At 42.9% G+C, this 19133-nt stretch overlaps 1 protein-coding gene across 2 annotated transcripts in view; it reads right to left on the bottom strand.

Annotated features, from left to right (window-relative positions):
• LOC126424857 (endoribonuclease Dicer-like) overlaps window positions 1–17100 on the bottom strand; it is a 308787-nt gene extending 291687 nt beyond the window's left edge. The window contains exon 1 of one of the 2 annotated variants that reach the window (XM_050087670.1): window positions 17058–17100. The gene's annotated coding sequence lies outside the window, so the exon portion shown is untranslated. Of the gene's footprint in view, window positions 1–16645; window positions 16687–17057 lie in introns of those variants that run through there. The other variant, XM_050087671.1, reaches the window with a different exon arrangement.
• Between the last annotated feature and the right edge of the window lie 2033 nt (window positions 17101–19133).

Here is a 19133-nt window from a genome sequence, read left to right as displayed (position 1 = left end):
CAGTGGTCGGCGGAAGGTGCACGTGCCCGTCGACCTGGGACCGGACCGCAGCGACGCACGGATGCATGCCAAGACCGTAGGATCCTACGCAGTGCCGTAGGGGACCGCACCGCCACTTCCCAGCAAATTAGGGACACTGTTGCTCCTGGGGTATCGGCGAGGACCATTCGCAACCGTCTCCATGAAGCTGGGCTACGGTCCCGCACACCGTTAGGCCATCTTCCGCTCATGCTCCAACATCGTGCAGCCCGCCTCCAGTGGTGTCGCGACAGGCGTGAATGGAGGGACGAATGGAGACGTGTCGTCTTCAGCGATGAGAGTCACTTCTGCCTTGGTGCCAATGATGGTCGTATGCGTGTTTGGCGCCGTGCAGGTGAGCGCCACAATCAGGACTGCATACGACCGAGGCACACAGGGCCAACACCCGGCATCATGGTGTGGGGAGCGATCTCCTACACTGGCCGTACACCACTGGTGATCGTCGAGGGGACACTGAATAGTGCACGGTACATCCAAACCGCCATCGAACCCATCGTTCTACCATTCCTAGACCGGCAAGGGAACTTGCTGTTCCAACAGGACAATGCATGTCCGCATGTATCCCGTGCCACCCAACGTGCTCTAGAAGGTGTAAGTCAACTACCCTGGCCAGCAAGATCTCCGGATCTGTCCCCCATTGAGCATGTTTGGGACTGGATGAAGCGTCGTCTCACGCGGTCTGCACGTCCAGCACGAACGCTGGTCCAACTGAGGCGCCAGGTGGAAATGGGATGACAAGCCGTTCCACAGGACTACATCCAGCATCTCTACGATCGTCTCCATGGGAGAATAGCAGCCTGCATCGCTGCGAAAGGTGGATATACACTGTACTAGTGCCGACATTGTGCATGCACTGTTGCCTGTGTCTATGTGCCTGTGGTTCTGTCAGTGTGATCATGTGATGTATCTGACCCCAGGAATGTGTCAATAAAGTTTCCCCTTCCTGGGACAATGAATTCACGGTGTTCTTATTTCAATTTCCAGGAGTGTATGTGGGGTGAGACTCTGTTGGTTCATTGGCTGGAGGATGGGAAGGCGGCACCTCAGGGGGTACCGAGGGGCCCTTGCCCTTGTTCTTGTATTTCTGCTTCTTCTCTTGTGAAGGAAGAGATGGGCAGACTGCAGCGAGGTCGGGCATGGAATTACACCTGGCAATCTTGGTGCTCACTGGCCACGGATTGCATGGCCGATGTGGAGCTGCACATCACCTTTCAGGGGGGTGCCGGGAAGAGAAGTCCTGGGAGAGAGCTCCAGTACTGGCGGCTGCTGAAGGAGGAGAGTGCTTCTCCGGTGGGGGAGGGGGAGCAGCACCCGACGGGGTGGGTATGGGTACTGATGGGGAGGGGGTAGGGGAGTGGGAGAGAGAGGCGGAAGGTGTGGGGCGAATTGGGCGGGGCTGGGAAGACAAGGGGGTAAGAGGAGGAATGGGCATTAGTGAAGCAAAAGTAGTAGGCACGGGATGGAGCCAGTCATACTTTCAACAAGCCTCGGTGTACGTAAGTCGATCTAAGATCTTGTACTCTTGAATACTACTACTACTACTACTACTACTACTACTACTACTACTCGGCTCTACAGCCCTTGAAGGGCCTTGGCCTGCATCACAATATCCTGCCATTCTACCCGACCCATGGATTTCCGTCTTGTACTCTTGAATCCGTCATTCTTCCACATACACCGGGCATGCTGGTGAATGTGGAGGATGCTGTGCATTACAATTTACGCACACTGGCGGGGGAGCACAGGCACTCCCCTCATGGAAGTCACCGCAGAGGGGATCATTGGTGCAGCGGGAAGACGTGTCCAAACCATAAGCATTTAAAGCATCTCATCGGTGGTGGAATGTAAGGTTTTACATCACACCGATACACCATCACCTTTACCTTCTCTGGGCGGGTATCCCCCTCGAAGGCCAGGATAAAGGTGCCTGTATCGGCGCGATTGTTTTCGGGGGCTCGCTGTACACGGTGGATAAATCGGACTCCCCACCGCTCGAGGTTCGCATGGAGCTCCTCGTCAGTTTGGAGGAGGAGGAAAATGATGCCCTGTACTGAGTTCAAAGATTGGTGGGGTGCGACGGATGCTGGGATGTCACCAAGATAGTCACAAGCACGCAAGGCTTCAGATTGGGCAGTAGAAGGTGTCTTTATGAGCAAAGAAGTGGACCGTATTTTACTCGTGGAGTCCACTTCACCATACTTATCTTCAATTGCCTCCACGAAAAACAAAGGCTCGGTCGTGGCAAAACTTTCGACACCTGTCCTGGTACAAACCAGGTACCAAGGGAAAGGTATCAACCCAAGCCAGTGAGCTTGACCCTCTTCTCAGAGAGTGGCCAGGGAGGAGAAGGCCGAAGGATCGGAAGAAAGAGTATCATGTCTTCTATCACTCTTAGAGACGGCCACAGAATGGCCAGGATGTTGATACTTTTGTTGCTTCATGCCCTAGTACCACCCACTCTGATAAGGGGCTCACTCCGTGGGCACCACCCAGCCACAGCAAGGGCCGCCTGGCACGGCGGCCATTGCTGGGAGTTCTGATGCCCCAAAGTGATGAGCATCAACTCCTTGGCATACATGAGGCGTTAACAGCTCAGGTACCGGCAGTGTGATTCCTGTGTTGTCAGGCAGCTCAGCCAAGTGGGTACTTAACAGCCCCACCACACAGACTGGCTACTGTGCTGGTGACCTAGCAGGAAGGGGGCCAGGGTGCAACGGGAAAAGGAGGGGAGGGGGAGAGGAGCCTGCACCATGGAAACTAGGTTGGGAGTTCATCCCCAAATGGCTCACACTGTACTGAAAACGTTGGAAATGGATGTCAAACCCCAAGGGGACCAAAATCGCCAAAAAGGAGATGGAAACAGCAAACTAAACAATAGCACAGACGAAAACAAGGCCGGGAGGATAGCCAGGTCGATATAAAGAAGTCCACCAAGAGGGAAAGGAGGGGGCAGGGAGCAAGGAACACAGACAGTGAAGGAGAGGAACAGGGACGGTAATCCAGTCTGGAAAAAGGAAGGAGACTGCAATTGCTCGGGGCACCGTGCGTGCCACACATGTACCCACAAAAAGGACTGTGGGCCCCCTGGGGGAAGCAGTCTAAGGATATTACAAGGAATCTAAATCTGGATGGCCAGAGGCAGCTGTACAGTTTTTGATACAGAAATTTGAAAGTAATAGACGCTTGCCCACCCTACATAAATCATAGCATGGTGTCAGTTAACAAGTTCACACTTAGTTGTACAGTAATCACAGCCCTCATAATGCTGCCTCTTATGGATGAAATATTCACATATACAGTAAGTACAGTAATTATACTGTCCCCATATGCTGAGAGCATAAAAAAATATCAAAGAGATGCTCACAAACAAAAAGTTAGATGCACTGCATATGGTGGATAAAAGAGAACTGATGAAAAATGTTGCCACTGAATTTGGTCTTACAACTTTAACAGTGTCAGATCGGAAGAATAACCAGAAATAAAACTTTTGTTTCAAAAGAATGACAAAGAGTAGTTTAGAGAGTCAGGGACAGGAAAAGGCAAAGATGATGAACTTTTTACATGGTTTAGCAGAAAAGAAGGAAAGTGGCATTCCAATTTCAGGCCCAATATTGCAGGAAAAAAACCAATACAAACAAGAAGCTCTCTAATTTTGATTGTAGCTTCACAGTCTGTCAAGGTTGGTTAAACTCTGGAGCGATCAACACGGTATACGTCAGCTGTCCAAAATCAAACTACTATGTCATGAGTCCCATTTTCCTCAAACAGATAGGGTTACATGTCTGTAGACCAGCGACAGACTAGACCGCACTGAACCCACGGGAAGAAAACCCCAAGGTCTACAAAAGGTCACTGGAGGTGAGATAAGGGACAAAAGAAGAAAGGGAGACAGAGGAAGAAAGACGGCAAGATGCCCTACCTAGGGAGCAGCTAGAAGCCCCAGAATGCAGAGTCCATTGAGGGGACATACACGCTCTTCGAGAGTTGCTTTCCATTCTAAACAGGGTACTAGCAGTAATGGACAGCCCGGGTGGCTGACTAGTGGGATAAGGATATCATGTAGAACAAAGTGGGAATTATATCAAAATGTTAGAAGTAGTCGCAATCAAGCTACAGTAGCCCGTTACAAACAGTATTGTAAGGTGCTTAAAAATGTTATTAGGATGGCAAAGAGTACGTGGTATGCAAATAGAATAGCTAATTCACAGGATAAAATTAAAACGATATGGTCAGTTGTGAAGGAAGTGTCTGGTCAGCAGCATAAGGTTGACGATATAAAGTCAGTTCGCAGTAAAAATATTTCTGTTACTGATAAATCAGATATATGTACAGTATTTAACAACCATTTTCTGAGTATTGCTGGTGAATTAAATAAAAATTAGTTTCTACAGGAAATCATATAACTTTCTTGGCAAATGCCTTTCCAAGATTGATGTCTGAAATACTCCTCTGTGATAGAGACAAGAGGGAGATTGAGCCAATAATTAAATCACTGAAGACTAAGGACTCTCATGGTTATGATGGATTGTCTAGCAGAATATTAAATTACTGTGCTGCACATGTTAGCCCTGTATTTAGCCATATTTGTAATTTTTCCTTTAGGAATGGTCAGTTTCCTGAGCAATTAAAGTACTCAGTAGTAAAACCGCTTTATAAAAAGGGAGAAAGGGATGACGTAGATAATTTTAGACCTATTTCTATGCCCTCAGTGTTTGCAAAAGTTATAGAAAAGGCTGTGTATGTAAGGATACATTATCATTTTATATCATATGATTTGCTATCAAACATACAGTTCATCTCTAGAAGTCGTTTAAAAAGTGAAAATGCTATTATTCTCTTTTCTCTGTGAGGTACTGGATGGGCTAAACAAAAAGTTTCGAACGCTTGGGATATTTTTTGATTCACTAATGCATTTGATTGTGTTAATCACAAAATATTGCTCCAGAAGTTGGACCATTACGGAATACAGGGAGTAGCTCACTATTGGTTCACCTCTTACTTTAGCAACTGGCAGCAAAAGGTCATTATTCACAATGTTGATAACGGCTGTGTGTGGGATCTGAGTGGGGTACTGTCAAGTGGGGGGGTGCCCCAGGGATCACTGGTGGGGCTGCTCCTGTTCCTTATTTATATAAATGATATGCCCTCTAGTATTACGGGTAACTCTAAAATATTTCTGTTTGCCGATGACACTAGCTTGGAAGCAAAGGATGTTGTGTGCAACATTGACTCGGTTTCAAATAGCGCAGTACATGACCTCAGTTCATGGCTTGTAGAAAATAAACTAATGTTAAATCACAGTAAGACTCAGTTTTTACAGTTTCTAACACACAATTCAACAAAACCTGACTTTTTAATTTCACAGAATGGGGATATGATTAGTGAAACTGAACAGTTAAAATTTCTAGGTGTTCAGATAGATAGTAAGCTGTCGTGGAAAGCCCATGTTCAGGATCTTGTTCAAAGACTTAATACTGCCATTTTTGCTATTCGAACGGTATCAAAAGTGAGTGATACTTCCGACACAAAAATTAGTCTACTTTGCTTATTTTCATTCGCTTATGTCGTATGGTATTATATTTTGGGGTAACTCTTCCCATTCTACAAGGATATTTTTGGCTCAGAAATGGGCGGTTTGGGCAATTAGTGGTGTCAGTTCACGAACCTCTTGTCAACCTCTGTTCACGAGTCTGGGTATTTTGACATTGGCCTCTCAATATGTATATTCCTTATTGCCGTTTCTTGTTACCAATATTAGTTTATTCCCAAGAGTAACCAGCTTTCACTTGGTTAATACTTGGCAGAAATCAAACCTGTATTTGGATCGGACGTCCTTAACTCTTGTGCAAAAAGGTGTGCAGTATACTGCACATACAGTGCGACAGGAGTTCTGATTGAATATTGGGAGTGACACCTGAACAACCCCCCCCTCGTGTTAGGTAGCAATGAAGTGGTATCAACATGTTGTGTCATAAGCCTTTTGCAGATTGAAGAAGATGGCTGTGTAAAAGGAGTTCAGATGGCAGACTCCTGATAAAACGCGTTAAAAAATGGCTCTGAGCACTATGGGACTTAACATCTATGGTCATCAGTCCCCTAGAACTTAGAACTACTTAAACCTAACTAACCTAAGGACAGCACACAACACCCAGTCATCACGAGGCAGAGAAAATCCCTGACCCCGCCGGGAATCGAACCCGGGCGTAGGAAGCGAGAACGCCACCGCACGACCACGAGCTGTGGACGGTAAAACACGTTATCAGTAGTGAAATGGCCTTGGCGAAAACAACCCTGGGATGAAGCCAGATGACCCCGAGACTCAAAGAGCCAACAGAGGCACCGGCTCACCACGTGTACAAGCAACTTACAGAGAACACTGCTGAGACTTACTGGGCGATAACTGTCCTGCTCTAAAAGGTGCTTAACCAGTTCCAGTACTGTGACGATGACGAGTCATCACCATTGCAATGGTAACTTGCCCTCACTTCAGATGCAGTTAAAAATGGCAAGGATATGACATTGACAATCCACAGATAGGCGTTTGAGCATTTGGGTTTGGATGCTGTCAGACCCTAGGGCTGTATCAGGGCAGTGGGCTAGGACACTGATGAATTCCCATTTGCTGAAGGGAGCATTATATGGCTCCAGGTGATGTATAGTAACAGACAGTAGCTTTCACTCCACCCACTGTTTTAGGACACAAAAGACATGTTGATAAGTCTCAGACGCAGAGGCTCGAGCGTAATGAAGAGCAAAATGATCGGCGATGGCGTCTCGGCAAGTGTAGACACTGTCACTCAAAGTAATACCAGGTACAGCTGCAGGTGTGTTGTATCCATAGGGATATCTGACCTTTGCCCAAACTTGCAAAGGGGAGATACATGGTTCACAGGTTGAAACATACTGTTCCCAACATTATCGCTTCCATCATTTTATTAGGTGTCAGACTCTGCCAAGGAGCTGCTTAAAGGCAAATGAGTTGCTCCAATGACGGGTGTCACTTATAGCATTGGAGAACCTACCTTCAATCTCTAATGGTCTCTACGACTTCTGAGACTGCCGAGGCACTGTCTTCAGTCGGTGCAGACCTAAGGAACAGAGGATCGCCAAATCCGCTTCCGAAAGAAGGGCTGTATTTATATTCTGGACTACCTCATTGATACCTTTATGCAGCAGAGAGCAAAGGGCGACGAGTGGCGAAAGCACCCCAGTCAACGCAGTTGAGAGCTATCTGGGCACCGGTCCATGGGAGTCACACTGAGTGAGGGACAGGAAGGTCGGTAAGTTGTCACAACCACACAGGTCATCGTGGACTCTCCAGTGGAAGAACGAGAGAAGACAAGGGCTGCAAATGGAAAGGTCAATGGTCAAGAAAATTCAGTGCCCCACACCGAAGTGTGTGGGGGGCACCAATGTTCAAGACGCAGATGTCAAGTTGTGCCAGTAAGTTTTCAAGGTCTTTACCGCAGCCAGTCATTGTGGTTCCACCCCAGAAAGGGTTATGGGAATTGAAGACCTAAGACCATGAAATATGAGGGGAGCTGAGAAACCAATGCAAACAATATGTTCTGAGACATTCCACCATCAGAAGGAGGTAAATATTGCAGATTGTAATATACCAAAATGCCCTTATCTGAACAGTCACAGCCTCTCAAGGGGCATTAAGAGGTTCAAGTTCACTAGATAGTGTGTCCAGAACATACGTGCAAACTCTGCCCAACACCCTGCAGATAGCACGATTCTTGTAATATCCCTGGTATCCACAAAGGGTTGGGGTCAACATTGCTGGAAACCAAGTCTCCTGAAGGGCAATGCAGAAGGCAGGGGAAGTGCTTAAAAGATGCCGTAGCTCAGCCAGATGGTGGAAAAAACCATTACAATTGCACTGGAGAACAATGTTGTCGATGTACTGTGAGACCATGAAGGAGCCAAGGAGGCAGGTTATGCCCTAGGGTCACATGCTGTCACTGGTAGAGGGGTTATGGCATTAATACACATAGGTTCTGGGCTCCATTGTATGGTGTGACCTGGGGTCACATGGGCCGCTTGGACTCCCTGCCTCTGCCACAGGAATGGAACAGGTGGGGTCTGGTGTTATGGGGGTGGGGGGCACTGTAGGGTCTTTATCCTTGGAGGACTACTTCTTATCTTTCTTTCCTTAGAGGATTTGGATGATTGAGAGGGTTTCACTGGGTCAGTTTCAAATAATGATGATTAAGAAGCCACACGACCAGCAGCCTTCGGCTCCTTCAGCTACTGGCTGGCATCCAGTTGTAGACTAGCAGAAACCTTGGAAGGAAGTATCACAAGGGACCTCCTCCATGGCGAGAGAGGCCGGAGGAAGATGGTTGTCTCCATCTGGGAGATGGGGACCAATGACCCCAGTGGGTGGGAAGCCGACGCTCCCAAAGTAGGCATGGTCTCCATCTGGGAGATGGGGACCAGTGTCCCCAGTGGGTGGGAAGCCGACGCTCCCAAAGTAGGCATGGGGGAAGCAGTAAGAGGAGAGCCCCCAATCATCACGGGGCAGGCATCGTCAAGTGGCCCTTACGGCCCACTGTACACTGTCTTAACAGGCGGGAGTACAATCGCCAAAGGGGGCAATCTCGTTATAGTGGTGACATGTGACATTTTACATGCTGAATGCAACTGTTTGCACATTTTCTTGGCCTCTTGGTAAGTTTGTCCAGAATCTTGGATTCTTGTATTTTCTTCTCTCTCTGTATAACAGTGCAGTTTGGTGAGCAGGGAGGCTGGTGTTTTCCACAATTCACACAGATGGGGAGAGGGCACAAGGAACATTTGCATCCAGTACTCTTCCACAGCATCTATAGAAAGGGATAGCTTTGTTATGTGAAGACTTGTGCCCTAATTTCAGACATTGGAAGCACCGCTTGTGTGGGGATGGGAGTAACATATGGTATCACGTCACATCAGTATACCATCATGTTGGCAATAGTGAACCTACTATCCTTCGGCCTCCTATGTGCACGACGAAATATACACCCAGCCGCATCAAGTTGGTGTGTAGCACATCATTAGATGGCAAGAGCAGGTCTCAGCGGAAAACGATGCCCTGAACCATATTTAGACTATTATGGGGAGTGATAGTCACCAGTGTGTCACACAGCTTGTTACAAGCGAGCAGCATATGTGACTGCGCAAAGGATGATGTTGTGATCAAAACTGACCCACTTTTTCATGTTCAGTCTTTCTACATCTGCATCTCTATCTACATCAGTATTCTTCAAACACTGGGAGGTGCATGGCAGAGGGTACATCACAATGTACCAGTTATTAGGGTTTCTTTCTGTTCCATTCATGTATGTGTGTAGGAAGAATAATTGTTTGAATGCCTCTATGCACGCACTAATTATTCTAATCTTATTGCCGCAGTCCCTATGTGAGAAATACATATGGAGTTGTAATATATCCCTAGAGTAATAAATTAAAGTCGGATCTTAAAACTTTGCTAACAGACTTTCTCTGGATAGTTTATGCCTGCTTCCAAACGTAAGTTCAGACATCAGTATCTCTGTGACACTCTCCTGTCGATTAAACAAACATGTGGCCACTTGTGCTGCCCTTCTCTGTATGCTTTCAATATACCCAGTTAGACCTATATGGTACGGCACTCACACGCTTGAGCAATTTTCTAGGATGGGTCACACGAGTGATCTGTAAGCGATCTCTTCTGTGGACTGATTGCACTTCCCCTGTATTCTACTAATAAACTGAAGTCTACCATCTGCTTTACCCAAGACTGAAGCTGTGAGATCATTCCATTTCACATCCCTACAAAGTATTACACTCTGGTATTTGTAGGTGTTGGCCGATTCCAACAGTGACTCACTGATATTATAGTCATAGGATACCACATTTTTTTCACTTTGTGATTGCAAAATTTTACATTTCTGAACATTTAGAGCAAGTTGCCAATCTCTGCATCATGCTGAAATCTCATCAAGATCTGACTGAACATTTATGATGCTTCTCTCCGACAGTACTTCATTATAGATAACTGCACCATCTGCAAAAAGCCTAATTTTACCATTAATATTGTCTGCAAGACCATTAATGTACAACATGAATGGCAAGGGTTGCAACACACTTGCCTGGGGCACACCCGAAGTTGCTTTTACATCTAATGATGACTCTCTATCCAAGATAACATGCTGTATTCTCTCTACCAAAAAGTCCTCAATCTCAACACAAATTTCATATAAAAACAAAGATGAGGTGACTTACCGAACGAAAGCGCTGGCAGGTCGATAGACACACAAACAAACACAAACATACACACAAAATTCAAGCTTTCGCAACAAACTGTTGCCTCATCAGGAAAGAGGGAAGGAGAGGGAAAGACGAAAGGAAGTGGGTTTTAAGGGAGAGGGTAATGAGTCATTCCAATCCCGGGAGCGGAAAGACTTACCTAAGGTACCTAAGGTAAGTCTTTCCGCTCCCGGGATTGGAATGACTCCTTACCCTCTCCCTTAAAACCCACTTCCTTTCGTCTTTCCCTCTCCTTCCCTCTTTCCTGATGAGGCAACAGTTTGTTGCGAAAGCTTGAATTTTGTGTGTATGTTTGTGTTTGTTTGTGTGTCTATCGACCTGCCAGCGCTTTCGTTCGGTAAGTCACCTCATCTTTATTTTTATATATAATTTTTCCCACGTGGAATGTTTCCCTCTATTATACTGATATCAACACAAATTTCACTTGATAACCCATATGATCATGCTTCTGACAATAAGCGTAGGTGCTGTACTGAGTCAAATGCTTTCCGGAAATCAAGAAACACACTGCATCTACCTGGTTGCCTTGATCCAAAGCTTTCAGTATGTCACGAGAAAAAGATGGGTTTCACATGATAGGTGTTTTCGAAATCCATGCTGGTTGGCACTGAGCAGGTCATTCTGTTCGTGATACCTCACTATGTTTGACCTCAGAACATGTTATAAGATTCTAAAACAAATCAATGTCAAGAATATTGGACAGTAGTTTTGTGGACGACTCCACAAACCCTTCTTGTAGAGAGGTGTGTCTTGTGCCTTTTTCAAGAACTGGGCATGGTTTTTTGTTCAAGGGAGCTGTGATAGATTACAATCAGAAGATAGGCTAACTCAGGCAAATTAAGTATAGAATCTGATAGGCCTGGAGCTTTGTTCAGTTTTAACAATTTCAGCTGCTTCTCAACACCACACTGGCACTAATACTTATTTCATTCATATTTTCAGTGGTACAAGGATTAAATTGGGGCAATTCTCCTGGGTTTTCCTTTATAAAGGAACATTTGGAAACGGATTTAAGCATTTCAGTTTTGCTTGGCAACCCTCAATTTCAGTTCCTTCCTCTTTCACCAGGGACTGGACACTAACTTTGGTGCCACTAACAGCCTTTACATACACTCATAATTTCTTTGGACTTCGTGAAATGTCATTTCACATTATTTTGCTAGGGTAGTCATTGAAGGCATCATGCATTGCTATCTTGACAGCCAAATGAGTTGCATTTGGCATCTATCTATAGCCCAGACTTTGTTTTACACTTATTATGCAGTAATCTGTTTCTTTTTTATGAACTGTTCTACTATGTGCATATCTATCGAGTGTGTGGTCAACTATTCTTTTAAACCTGAGCCAGAGTTTCTCTACATGCTCCTGACCTGTGCTGATAGTTTCAAGTTCCTCACGAAGATATGACACTACTAACTTTTTATCTAGTGTAATGAACATATATATCTTTCTGCTTGCTTTAGTCGTCCTTTGTACTCTGTTAATCATTGTTGCCACAACCGCGTCATGGTCAGTGATACCATTTTCAATCTGGACATCCTCAAAGAGGTCAGGTCTATTTGTTGCCATTAGATCCAATATATTTCCACCATTAGTGGGGTTTCTAACTATCTGTTCTAGGTAGTTTTTAGAGAAGGCATATAGTACAATCTCAGGGAATGTCTTACCACGTCCACTACGAATAACAGAGCTGTAATTTTCCCAATTAATTGTTGGATGATTAGTCTCCACTGCCGGTTACAGTATGATTGGAAAACTTACGTGTAAGTGAGATTTTCTCTAATGTTTTCAGTTACATGGGTGACAGAAGGATACAATTATCATTTTATGCCCACCCTGGATACTGAGCCTTACCCAAAGTCTCACATGCTGCTTCACTTTCTATCTCAGTAGATTTGAGTTTCTTGTCTACTGCGACTAATAAAATCTTTGGATACCAACTTAAATTATCCCCAAAAATATCATTGCTCTCAATTTCAGGTTTCAATCATCTTTCTGTACCTAGTATTATGTGAGCTTGACTGCTTTCCAAGAGCACTTCAAACTCTGGCAATTTGTTGTGAATGCTTCAGCAGTTTACCATTAGGAATTTAATACTCTCACCTGCAGGAGGCATTTCTTTCAGTCTTACACTGATACTTCTCGGTTTCCTACAGCTATCTCTATCTGGACTGGATGGACAGTCACCTAATTTAAAAAACCATGTGCAAACTAAGTAAAGGGGAGAATATTCTTCTGCATGCCGTTTAGCCCTACATTCCTCCTGTAGCATTGCCATCACAAAGGAACATTTCAGGGTCGTATCTCTCTGCATTAAAACAGAACTTTCCTTCCATAGATACTGATGGGGCCGTATGGCCACTAGTGGGAAATAACTTCATCTGCTTCATTTGGGCCTCATCTGCCTTGGTGCCACCCACACCGGACAAGGGCTCTCTCCATGAGCACCACCCAGCCTCAGCAATGGATACCTGGCCAGTGGTCTGTTGCTCGAGTCCCTGTGCCCCAGTGATGAATGGCAAAAACTCCTTGGCATACTTGGGGAGTTTTCAGTTGTGGAACTAACAGTGTGATCCCTGTTTAGTCAGAGGCCTACCACTGTGCAAGTACTTGAAGACCGACCCACAACGGGATGGCTATTGTGCCAGAGTTTCCATAATCTGGATGACCTATAGTCCTACCAGTCTGGGAAAACAAGGTTCCACTTCCCCTGTATAGGTGTGTGTGTGTGTGTTTTTTTTTTTTTTGTTAGCTCTGAAGAAAAACCATACAAATATGCACCAGAACACATATCAGCAAAATTTGTTTCATTTTTGTTGTACATGCAACCACAACAAAATAACTTCCATATGTTTTTCACACTAACATTTTCTATCTTGCTTATGTACCTGTCAAATGTTCAACAACTGACCCAGGAAGTGAGTAGGACACACATTTTTCTGTTTTTACTTATTGTCTCAGATTCTGTGGGACAGTCTGAGCCAAAACTCGTGGAAAGAATCGCTACATGAACAGTTACAGGTATATTGCCCACCGGAATGAAGATTTCTCATATAATTTGCATATGGACACCAAATTATAGGGAAACTTCTCAAATACTGCAAGGAGGTCCTGTACTAGAGAGACAAGGAAGCCTTCCTATGTAGATTGGAAAATTTGAAGTTTTTAATTTCTAGAGCTAACCTCGAAAATCATCAAGAGAACACCAACTTTCATGGCTACAATGTGCAACTGTCCGAATGCATAGTCAACTGTCACCTCAAAAAAAAAAAAAAAAAGTTATTTTTTGTGTGTGTGTGTGCGCCAGTGTGTCTTCAGTGCTGTTAAACAGTGAAATTCACTTGCCACACTACCGTAGCACACTGTTATAGGAGCCTGATAAAATAAAAATTAAAAAAGTGGAGATGGGCTGCACTTCTTTGTCCTAACTGTTCTAGCATAATGCTACAGTACTGTGGTAAGAGGATTTAAATGTGTACCAGAATGTAGGAGTGTACCCGCAAACAAACTGCACATTAATTATTATGTAACTTTTCTTTTCTCTCAACATAGTTATCACAACTATATGACTGACCCCCGTAGCATCCTTTCATGTAACATTAGTAAAAAAAAAGAACTACTCAAAGACACATAAATCACAATGGTAAGTTACTTTTTTAATGTGCTGCCATTACACACCGAGAGCATGGGGAACACAATTTTCTTTCTTTTGTTCACCTTGCCTGGTTGCTAACAAAATATTTCCACTGACATTTTCCTACTTTCACTGTTCCAAATAAACATGTAGGCTACTATATTGAGTAACTTGACAAAGTGAGTCTGATAAAAGAAACATATGCAAGTGAAATAGCCTACTGTTGGTGGGAGGATGTGTAATTCAATGTAATCATGTGTATAATTTGTCATTATTTATGTCATCTACTTACACTATGGCATATGTGACTGCTTCAACTAAAGTGCATTTACAGTGTACCACACTCTTCTGTCAAGTACAGTTGTTGGCAATTTGTTTCCTTTGCTCGTAGCCAATTGGGTGATAGTATTCGCTAAGAAAACTAAATTTATTGACTTGCAGCGAAGTCCGAAGACTAGGTTACGTTAGAAAGTGACAGTCTGGTTGAGAGTTAGCAAAGCCAATGAATCTCAACACTAAAATAACATTGGCGCCATAAATTAAAGTGTAGTGTAGTCCGAGATACGCATTTGCCATTGCAAGTTTACTTGTATGTCTTACTTCCAATTTTGGGATTTAACAGAACAACTGCCAACACAAGTGCACTTTTACAGAGGTGGTGTAATGCCTGTCTCTAGCTGTTGTACGATGTCGACGACTTCTGTAAACCAACAAAATGCCAAGGGAAGTACGGCACAGGGCTCTCATATGAGAGAAGGTTCGTACAGGGCTCTCATATGAGAGAAGATTCATATTGCATCCCAACTTTATGTACGTAACACAAAATGGTCAGAGGGAAAACATAGGAATAAATACTGTTGGAAAATAACTGTGAAGGTTGGGACAAAATGTACTGCTGGTCAAGAAAGGTACGTATGATCTGTGTGTTGAGTTCCAGCTAAGCATATCAGAACCATTTTTTATGACAAAATTACTATTTGCCGACGTATCTGAGGCTTTGTATTGTTCTGTCAAAGTAATTATTGTTAAGTAATAGTGCAATGTTTGTAACTTATATAATCATACAACACAAACATCAATATGTTGTGCTTCTGACAAATGTATCTATAAATAAATAAAGTCACATTAAAATTGGAAAATAATTTATAATTCATGTTACTATACAGTTTAAAAGGCAGGACCTAATACTATAGGGAATTAAAACCAATATGCACACTCCACTTTCAGTAATTGTAAAATCCACTACGCCCTTGAAAGCACACGCTTGGTCTGTTATGCAAGCTGTTTTCACGCAAACATAATAGCAGCCATTGCTACGAGGTAATGACACATCAGGTGTTGTAATGGTCATCTCTAATTTGCTGTATCAGAACTACAGCTTCGTGGAAAGAAAACTAGTTTTTCCATGAACAGTACCATTCCCAACCATTAAGTTGCAGTTAAAACTGTTGCAAATAAAAGATTTTCAATCTGGTCACTTTTAATACATTATATTTGTTTCACAGAATTCACATGGTTGGTTGAAAGTAGGCCTCAAGTAGTTCAGACAAATGACAGAACATAAAAGAAGGATCTCCACAATTTTTTTAAACAAGTTACCTCCATAAATATCAAAAAAAAGAAAAGAAAAGGTAGGCCAACCAGCACTGAAACAGGTCACCATGAAGTATACTGACTGCCCATTTTTGGCATTTTTTAATTAATACAGAATTTAAACAAAGTAATGTTCTGTCTGCTACTTTCTGCTGAAGGTAAATCAGACCTAAACCTGTAGGCTGATCTGAATGCTGCAGTGCCTGACTGGTCACAATCCTACTCAATGTGGTATGCCTTTGCCTTCTTCCTACCTTTGACCAGATTTACCAATTCAATAATATGTGGCCCTGCAGTTTAGCATGGACTATGAGGCAAAGTGCAATTCTGAATATGTTACATAGTCCTATACAAGTCACTGTCAGAGGTGACAGAATTACGTGTGACCGAAAAGAATCCTGAGACTGACTGATGACTGCATTCTGACCTATGAATTTACTGGCTGGCACCTACCCACAGCAAGATTATGGTGAAACGAAACTGTATACGAAGAATTTAAGTAATTAGTCCTAATGACAGAGAACAACAACAAAATACACCTAATTCGTGGCATCACAGAAATACTGTTCATTCATAACGTCACTTATGATGAAATGTCTATGTCTACATTTAGATCTACAATGCTATTTATTAAAACAGTAGATCTCCGTGCAATCGAATCCCAGTTAATTATTCTGCTGGTAGTATGACGTAAGATTTATCTGCGCACCAAGTGAATTACGTGTTTACTTAAGGTCCTCTGATGCGTGCTTGCCTGCCCCCCCCCCCCCTTTCATATCTCTCTGGATAACTATATAGATGATTCACTACCAAACCCAATCTACTAAAAATGGGTTCAATCTGTTATATAGGAACAAAAGGCTTCGTTGTATGCATTCACAAATTTCCACACTTGAGAAAAACACACGTCAGCGATAGCACGTGCTGCAATGATCTGCAGTTCAATTTCCTATCGAAATTAGCAATGTTGCAAAATGCAACACGAAATGGCATGTTATTAAAGAGAGTTACTAGCGCTACTGATAAACAGGAGGCCGCAAGGCATTTTCTTCTTCTTCTTTAACACTCGCTAAAAATTATGAAGACCTCCAACTGACTTCTATCCTGGAAATGTCGACACGACGGGGATTTCCCACCCACATATACAAATCGGTTGACAGTTCCGGTAATGGGATGACATGCATGTGTCAACAACAAAGTTGTTTACGTATTCTCCGGTGCCGTAACACACAAAAATCAAAACGCAATTTCAACAGCGAAATATATTATTTAAACTGGAATTGTCATAATTTTCACGCTCGAAGTTACACTCTTCCACCACTTAATATACAACATAAACAATTCACCGGGACACGCATCTATGGATTGGAACAGATATACTCAAATTTCGAAACACAACCAAATGAAACTCTTCATAACATGGAAAGTCTCGTTGTTGGGGGTAGCAGTGCATATTCCATAAACATTTATCATCTACAATCAACATTTTTCTACCCACCTCCGGGTTCTATCTTCAGCATACCGCGACTCCAAAGATATGACTACACGTGTGCAACCTATGACAACACCACAGTGCCAACGAGCAAGTTAGCCACTCTGACAAATGATTCCATTGTACTTGGACGTTAATAAATACATTTTATCGAGCTCATTCCAAATACGATTGATGATTAACTACAGCAAGCGTAAAGACACTGTGAGCAGAATGTGAATTATGGCAACGAAACTCTGTTTCGAACTTAAAGGTAGTAGCGGATGTTGTTTCTGCATTACTACACCTGTAGGCGCTAATTTTATAGGGGAGTCATGAATTCGCACTTCTTGGTACAGGTTAGGCGCTCTACAAGCAATTTGTGCTCTTTCGTAACAGTATGGCAAATCAGATGGTGATTCCCCTTCTTCCGCTTATCGAGTTGTGATTGACATATATCATTCTCAGTAAGGAAGCGATAACCGACGGCGCAGTGATCAGTCATTTTTGCCACCGTATTATCAAGCAACAAATTAATCCACCGCACGTTGCTCCGCATGTGACTTATATTAAGAAAGCAACTTCTTTTCCAATTCTGCACAGGATTTCATGGTGGCTTCTGATACCGCAAGGTATAAAAAAATGTGCCCATATTTTAATATCTATAGCAGTTGTGGCCCCTAAATGTCTTGGGTCCCGGGTTTGAAACCACCTACGGCTTAAATTTTCGAAACCAATTACATGACATGTAGTCTACTTAGGCCGGGTACCAGATTGCACCATACCACAAAAAATAACACTGTAATATGGTTACAGGGTAATTATGCTGTTACATATCGGCAGTTAATATAAACTAGGACGTTATTTTTACCAGCTGAATTAAATACATGGGAATGGTGTCTCGAAAACAAAATGGTCGGTAATTAAAAAAAAGTATTCAGTATCATGCAGGAAATAACACACGAAAAAAATGGATTATGATCACTCACAGGAGGACTGAAGCAAGACAGACAGGAAAATGCTTTACTTTAAAAGAAGAAATTTAAGTATGAAAACTAAAAAACTTAACACCTATGAAAGTTTCCTTTTATTGTTACAATTTTTCTACTTAAATTATTACTTTGTTTCCAAAAATTTTAACTGCTGAATATAGATTTTTAACAATGAGTTACATACTAATTCCAGTAGTTTAATATAAACTTCATCCAGAATATCTAATAAAGAATTGCATCTATTTTAGAAGAAAATTTTAGTTGCTGGAGGAGAAAATTACTAGTCAAGAAACATACTAATTTAGAAAATCGATTTTTCAGAAAAAGAAGAAAAAGAGAAAAAAAGACGTGGAGAAGTGCTCGACTACGAATACAAAGGTTTAGGTCGATATCGAGTCGGTCATTGGATTTTTATCGCCTCTTACAGTGATTTGTTAATGCGGCAAATGGCGAGTTGCGCAGGGACTGGGAATTAACTTTAACATTTACGTCTCTCCCCCAAAACATATCTTGTAGTCAAAAATTGAATTAATTCAAGGGTGTATCACCTCTAATCGACAATATCTAGTAATGCACTATGTGACTCAAACCAACCTTCCAGATGAGGACAGCTTTTCTTTTCATTGTTTTGTATACCAGCTGCGGGTTCAATCGTTTTTTGAAGGATTTCGCCATTCCTATTCTGATCGTAAAAATGACCTGCAGACCAAAAAAAAAATGGATACTAGTATGTGTTAATAATTTTCCAAACTGACAACTGTTTTTCTTGTTAGATTTCAGATAAGGACTAATATATATGTTCTAAATCTACATCTATACTCTGCAAACTACCGTGAGAAGCATGGGAGAGGGTACTTTCCACTGTACCAGTTATTTGAGTTTCTTCCTGTTCCATTTACGTGTGGAGTGCAGGAAGAATGACTCACTGACTGCCTCTGTGCACGCAGTAATTATTCCAATCTTATCCTCACAATCCCTATGTGACCGATGTAGAGGGGGTTGTAGTATATACTTAGACTAATCATTTTAAGTCAGTTCTTGAAACTTTGTTGATAGACTTTCTCAGGATAGTTTACGCCTATCTTCAAGAGTCCAGTTCAGTTCTTTCAGT

Source organism: Schistocerca serialis, chromosome 10 (genome assembly GCF_023864345.2).
Source record: "Schistocerca serialis cubense isolate TAMUIC-IGC-003099 chromosome 10, iqSchSeri2.2, whole genome shotgun sequence".
NCBI classification, from domain to species: domain Eukaryota; kingdom Metazoa; phylum Arthropoda; class Insecta; order Orthoptera; family Acrididae; genus Schistocerca; species Schistocerca serialis.
Note: the sequence above shows the minus strand (reverse complement) of the source record. Positions and strands in the feature narration are given on the sequence as shown.